Source organism: Bison bison, unplaced genomic scaffold, assembly GCF_000754665.1.
Source record: "Bison bison bison isolate TAMUID 2011002044 unplaced genomic scaffold, Bison_UMD1.0 scf7180017864225, whole genome shotgun sequence".
Lineage (NCBI taxonomy): Eukaryota > Metazoa > Chordata > Mammalia > Artiodactyla > Bovidae > Bison > Bison bison.
The window spans coordinates 308842-316313 of record NW_011494797.1 but is presented as its reverse complement, the minus strand read 5'-3'; the positions used below and the strand labels follow the sequence as shown (position 1 = coordinate 316313).

At 42.5% G+C, this 7472-nt stretch overlaps 1 protein-coding gene across 2 annotated transcripts in view; it reads right to left on the bottom strand.

Moving 5' to 3' along the window:
• The window catches only part of LOC104992857 (multidrug resistance-associated protein 4), a 176435-nt gene that overhangs the window by 160283 nt on the left and 8680 nt on the right, over positions 1-7472 (bottom strand). Inside the window, exon 1 of one of the 2 annotated variants that reach the window (XM_010845859.1) lies at positions 5938-6635. The exons of the other annotated variant lie outside the window; for it this stretch is intronic. The gene's annotated coding sequence lies outside the window, so the exon portion shown is untranslated. Of the gene's footprint in view, positions 1-5937; positions 6636-7472 lie in introns of those variants that run through there. 2 annotated transcript variants of the gene reach the window in all.

The window sequence follows — 7472 nt, the reverse complement described above, 5'->3', positions numbered from 1 at the left end:
TGAAAGGAATGATGCTAAAGCTGAAACTCCAGTACTTTGGCTACCTCATGGGAAGAGTTGACTCATTGGAAAAGACTCTGATGGTGGGAAGGATCCGGGGCAGGAAGAGAAGGGGACAGAGGATGAGATGGCTGGATGGCATCACCGACTCGATGGACATGAGTTTGAGTGAACTCCGGGAGCTGGTGATGGACAGGGAGGCCTGGCATGCTGCAATTCATGGGGTCGCAAAGAGTCAGACACAACTGAGTGACTGAACTGAACTGAACCAGACTACCATAGAGATAACCCAGGTGAATCAACAGTTTAAAATTCAATATCCTATTACTGGTTAACCCTAGAAAGTCAAATCAATTAAAAAATGCTGCAACTTATTTTATTATCCTATGTAATATAAACTGAAATAGTAACTCTATATCGAATTAATTTCTTTTTTTAAACATTAGTTTGGTTGCAGTGGGTCTTCGTTGCTACACACGGGCTTTCCCTAATTGTGGCTGGCAGGGGCTACTTTTCATTGTGTACCTGGGCCTCTCTGGTGGCAGAGCACAGGCTCCAGGCATGTGTGTTTCAGTAGCTGCCACACTGGCTCAAGGGTTGTGGCACATGAGCTTCATTGCTCCATGGCATGTAGATGGAATCTTCCCAGACCAGGGATCGAACCCATGTCTCTGACACTGGCACACAGATTCTTAACTGCTGGACCACCAGAAGTCCTCAAATTAATTCTTAATTAAATTCCTTAAGATCAGCATGCCAGTGACATATTAAAAACTCTGTAATATATGTTCTATATAATAATGTATAAAAAACTATATCCATGAGCAACTCTGCTCATGAGCAAGACACATTACATTATGTTCATTCTCATTAAAACAAAATGTAAGAAATAGATGGCTCATTGAACTGTTAGTAATGATGCAAACAGCTAACAAAAGAGGGGAAAAACACAGGTAGAGAAGTAACAAATACACATAGTTTTACAAGAGTAAAAAGTCCAATTTTCTACTTTCTCAATTTTGTACTTTGTACTTTTTCAATGACTGAAGACAATACTATTACATCAGATTTGTAGGATAGACCCAAAAATAAAAAATAACTCCATTACTATATTCTAATGACATTGCAGAGGGGAGTGGCTTCATCTGACAAATTATTTAATACATGGAGAAACCTGGCAAACACCATCTTAATCAAGTGACAAAAGTTACCATCCAGAAAGGAGGCCAAGTGGAGGGCAGGTGCATAAGATTTACTGAGTACTGTGTCTCTCAGTATTCCTGCTATGAAGAAATATCAGATAAACCCAAATTGAAGAACAGTCTACACCATAATGATCTGTATTCTTCAAAAATGTCAAGGACATGAGCGACTGGAGTCATTCCATATTGAAGCATACTAAAGAGATATGACAACTAAATACAACACAGGGACCTGGGCCTGAAACAGCCTGTACGGGTAATCCGGTTCTGCGTGCAGTCAGAGGCACGCTACAGAAAAGCATCAGATCACAGAGGGCAGGAGAATGGGGTACAAAGCATAAACCACCAGAAAGCAGTTAACAAAATAGCAACAGTAAGCCCATATCTATAAGTAATTCCTATAAATGTAAACAGACTAAATTCTCCAAAAGACACAGAGTACCTGAATGGATAAAAAAAAAAAGACCCATCCTTATGTTGTCTGTATATGAGTCACTTCAGCTTACACAACCTATAAGTGTGAGAATGGAAAAAGATATTTTATGCAAACAGAAACAAAAAAAAGCAGAGTAGCTGTACTTATATCAAACAAACAAAAAACTTGATTAAAAAACAGGTGAAGGATCTGAATAGACATTTTTTCAAAGAAAGTAAAAAGATGGCCCATAGACCCATGAAAAGATGCTTAGTATAACCAATCACTAGGAAAATACAAATCAAAACCACTTTGAGATATCACTTCACACCGGTCAGAATGGCTGTCACCAAAATAGACGAGAAATAAGTGTTAGAGAGTATATAAAGAAAAGGGAACCCTCATACACTGTTGGTGGGAATGTAAACTGGTGTAGCCACTATGGAAAACAGTATGCAGGTTCCGCAAAAAGTTAAAAATGGAACTACCATACAGGCCAGCAATCCTACTTTGGGGTAAACATCCGAAGGAATGAAATCTTTATCTCAAAGAGATACCTGTACTCCCATGCTCACTGCAGCATTAACCACAGCACTCAAGGCAAGGAAACGACCTACACGTCCAGTGACAAATGAATGGATAAAGAAACTGATACTAATATACACGTGTAGGCATGCATGCATACGTGCGCACACACACACACACTCACCCCAACACACATAAAAACAACCGAATATTATTCAGCCTTTAAAAAAGGAATCCTGTTATTTGTGACAACATGGATGTACCTAGAAGGCATTATGTTTTCTTTGTGAAATAAGTCAGGGAAAGACAAATACTGCATGCAGAATCTTTTTTAAGTCAAACTTAAAGAAACAAAAGAAAAGTGGTTGCCAGAGGCTTGGAAGGAGGCTGGGAATAAAAAGGGAAAGCTGGTAAAAGTACACATACTTTCAAGTTCTAAGATGAATAATGTCTGACGGTCTAATATAAAGCATGGTGAATACAGTTGCTAACAGTATATTGTACAACTGAAATTTGCTAAGAAAGTAGAATTAACATGTTTTCACCCAAAAAAGGTAACCATGGGGTGATCGATATATCAGTATTAGTTAACTTGATGGAATCTTTCCTCAATGCATACATTTATCAACTCAAACTGTAAAGCAAATATCTTACAATTTTGTCAATTTACTTCAATAAAGCTAAAAAAAAAAAAAGACTGTGACTGCTACTTGTCCTCATTCCTCTAAGTCCATGGAATTTTCCAAGTAACATCAGTGTGAACTCTGATGATTTTTGCTAACAAGGTGACTCATGCCTGACCCCCTAAAGGTTATGCTAACAGATGATTCAAGATGGGGGCTCGCCATACCAGGAAGACCAACCATGGAATTAGAAGGCTGCCCCTGTGAGTCACATACTTTCAGTCTGATCTTCATAGAGGGGGGTCTGAAGATAAGATCAATCACATACCCAGCGGTCCATTTCGTGATGCATACATAATGAATCCCCAATAGAAACTCTGGATTCCAAATCTTGGGGGTGATTTCCTGGTTGGCCATACTCTGAGTATCATGACACACTGATGTGCTGGGAGGTGACACGACCTGTTTCCACTGGGGTAAGACAAGGAAGCCTAGAGATTAGGACCCTCTCAAACCTCAGCCTTCCAGTTTGAATCTGTTTGCCAGAACAAAACAGTGTTCAGTTATTTTGATGAATTAGTGAACAGGAGGGGGTGGTGGGAACCGCTAAATTTGTAGCCAGTTGGTCAAAAGTGAGGGTGGCCTGGGGACCTCGGGACTGAGAGCTGGTTTCTGAAAAGAGGGCAGTCTTGGGGAGGAACATGCCCTTCACCTCTGAGGCTTGGGCCAGCTCCAGGGAGTTGGGGCCAGACTTCAGCGTTAAGGGGGACTCTTCCCTAGAGCTTATGATCACACATTATCAGCTCACACCTCAGGAAACATTCTGCTGGCCGAGAGGTCTGCTCACCAACTGGCTCCCCCTGCTTTGACCACCTCTTTCTCCCACAACCTTGCTGTCCTTCCCTCAGCTGACACACAACTGAGGTCCTAGACCTATTTCCGTCACTATGAACACTTCTGCCAACTCTGAAGGAAGAGATTAGGAATGTTTTAAGAGCTCTCTCCTCTTGCCTGGTGGCCACACGCTCTAGGATAGACTTCCCACATTTTAATCTACAATGAAATCACCTGAGAAGCTTCTTCAAAATAGACACAGACCCCATTCACTGGGGTTCCGACTCCCCAGAACTGGGATGGAGACGAAGAATCTGCGTTTTAAGCAAGCATTTCTTGTGGATTTGGTCACGAACCACACGGAGAACTGTCTTTCTAGGAAAGATGGGCGGTGGTAAATGATTGTTAGATCAAAGGAGGTGAGAGCTAGAACCCTCTTTGGAAAAACCTAAGTGCAGTCCAAGAGCCCCAGAGAGGAAAACAGGCCCAAGACGCCAAGGTCAGTTAAATGACTGACTAGAAGCAAAAACTCATGCTTTGAGGTACCTGGCCTGAGGAAGCTTACAATAGGTTAAGTCAAAGATCTCTCCCTCACCTTAGAATCTACCTGTGGCGGATGCCTGAGGAAAGGATGGGCAAAGAATTCAAAATACTGCCTAGCAGACCAGCTCCTGAAAGGGGATGCACAGGGCTCCGTCACTGGTGACCCCTCGTCTACCAGTCCGGCCACCACTGACCACTAGCTCAGGAGTGGAAGAGGTCTAAGCCTCCACACAGCGGTGGAAATGGAGATCTGTAACTGGCAGGAGGTAGGAGAAAAGCTCTTGATGAATTCCAAGCACCAGGGACCACACTAGTAAGCAGAAGGACTTGAGGCAGGCACACCTGTGAGGAGAAGACGGCCCTGCCTCACTGCTAAGGAGCCCGTTATTGAGTCGCTCAGTCATGTCCGACTCCTTGTGACCCCATGGACTGTAGCCCACCAGGCTCCTCTGTCCATGGGATTTCCCAGGCAAGAACACTGGAGTGGGTTGTCATTTCCTTCTCCAGGGGATCTTCCTGACCAGAGATAAAATCCCCAGGGATCATCTCCTGTAATGGCAGGCAGATCCTTTACCACTGAGCCAACAGGGAAGCCCAAGGGTCCACGACAGAGGGAGAAACAGTCAACCTGTTCAGGAAACCCAACAGTAATCAGTGTTGGGGAAACATCAGCCTTGTTGGGAATCAGAATAATTCGAAGGTACCATGCCAGACCCAATTTTATTTTTCCCTCCAAAGTCAACATAGACCCAATTACAGCATTGGCATATTTCAAATCGATCCAATTTTTCTTTAAAACCATCCAGATAGGTTTCATTAAAGCTATTAATACAAAGCCAGTGTATCCTTTGCCTCAGAAATTTAACTTTTAGAAATTACTCCACAGAGCTAAGCTCTGAAGCTTGGGGGAGAAGGCCAGCACTTTCTCTCCCCAGTGCACAGACCAGCACCTGGGGCGGAGATATGCATTTTCATCTGTAGTTTCAGGATGAATGGGTTATATGGTTCGGAATTAAAGAATCAGTCCAGATATGATGATTATACTTGAAATACTTCCTTAGAAAGTAGCCAAATTGCAAGTGCCCCAAAATAGATATATTGCTAAAATATGCTAACATGCTAGAATATTTTAGAGCTATTTTAAAAATATAGGATCTGTGCTAGTTACCAAAAGGTGCTGCCTATAGTAAATTATACTGCATTCCAAAAAGAGGCAGAATGTGAACCCAGAGTATGCAGACTAACTAAAACTCAAACTAAAAAAATAAATACATTACAGGTACACTGATGAAAAGTTAAATATAGACCCTGAAGAGTTTGAAGCTGAATTTTCTTTTTGAGGAAAGGGAAGGGCTTGTGACTGGAATAGAATACTGGAGGGTAGCAAGCAGAGCTGGCAGAACCTTCTTTCATGACCTGGTTAACTTACAAGGTATTAAGTTTATAATAATTCTCTAAAGCTATGGCTTTGTTTTTCTAATATTCTGTGCCTGTTGCATGACACAGAGCAAAAACAAAAATATGAAGCGAGATGATATACAATGTGATAATTTAGCAGGTCTGTATGAGTGTATATAATCATATTGACCCTTTCCTGCAAAGACTTGTAAAACAAATGTGTGCAGAGACTTATTAAGAAAAGTAGGTTACAGTGCTCTTCCTTTAAAAAGGAAAAGAAACACAGCAACGGTAGGTGTACCATTTGTATTCCATATACCATTTATTCTTTGTTTTCTAGAGCTGCTACAACAAAACGCCACAGACTATGTGACTTAAAATTATGGAAGCTGCTCACAGTTCTGGAGGCTAAAAGTCCAAGATGAAGGTGCCGGCTGAGTTGGTGTCCTCAGAGGTCTCTCCTCTTGGTTTACAGAGGGCCACTTCCTGTGCGTCTTCACAGGCCCTTTTCCTCTATGCATATTCATCACTAGTGTCCAATATTTCTCTTCTTACAAGGACACCAGTCATATTGGATTAGTGCCCACACTAACATCTTAATTTTCACCTAATCATCTCTTTGAAGGCCCAATGTCCAAACAACAGTCACTTTCTGAGGTCCTGGGCACTAGGGTTTCAACACATAAGTTTTACAGGGACACAATGCAACCCATAACAGCATTCTTCACTCATCAGACTTGCAAAAAAAAAAAAAAAAAAAGGACAGTTCATGTTTAGGACAGGAAGTGAGTCAGAAGTGAGTTGAATCAAGATTTGCCATGAGGCGGTCCACTTGCTGACACTCACAGATGGGTGCTCCCTCTGCTTTGTATATATGCTTGCCATTTTCCATCATGACAGGGAAGGGAAGACTAGGGGGAAATCCACATCTTACATCAGTCGTAGATGTTGGGTTATTTCCTCTGTGAAAGTGAGTCACCCAATGATAATATTGGTGTTGTATGAGCTTAGCAATAAAATTAATCTTTTCCTCTCATCAGCAATGAGCATATTTTTTTTTAAATCTTTTGGTATAATGAGTTAAGAAAAAAATAAAAGGAGTAACAAAAAGAAAGCTGGGCATAAAGTTTACAGCTGAACTCCATCCACAGCGTAGCTCAGCTAATCCACTGCTTTGCCCATTTCTGAGTCTGATCCTTCCTTTTCTTACTCCTGTTACATGGTCTGACTCTATTTCCCAACCTTCCTGCAGCTAGGTGAGACCATGTGATGTGGGAGATAAAAGGGCTGTGTGTGACTCACACACAGGACCCAGACCTTAAAACCATGATGAGCACACCTTCTCCACGCTCTCCTCTTCCACCCTCAGAACCTGCTTCAGCGAAGCAGAAGACAAGAGGAGCCTGGCCTAGCCCCATGGATTTCAATCACCTGGAGACCTTGGTCAAATACAGATTCTGATTCACTAAGCCTGTGGCAGGACCTGAGAGTACATTTCGCCCAAGCTCCAGGTGACGGCAATACTGCTGGTCTGCAGAGCCACCCACCGAAGAGGTTCTCCTTTCTCTCCTGCCTCAGAGATGGCAGTCCAATGATGAGCAGTAGAAGACACGCCAAAATAGACCCACCAGAAATAGCCGGCTGGCCTTTCTCTCCTGACCCATGACAGAATTTAACTCAGCTCTATGATTAACTCTGGTCTCAAAGTGCAGCTAGCAAATGAATTCAGAGACAGCTGCAGACAGATTGCTTTAGTATGTGCAACGTGATACTAGTTGGCTGGGTTCTACTAAAAACAGTATCTGCCACCCTGAGTCAGAGCACAGGGCTGTCAACAGTGAAATCTCCAGAGCACAGAACACCGACAGCTAGCCAAGCAGTAGAGGACAAAAGGGGCACACACGGGCCTTGGGTTCACACACAGGCCCCACC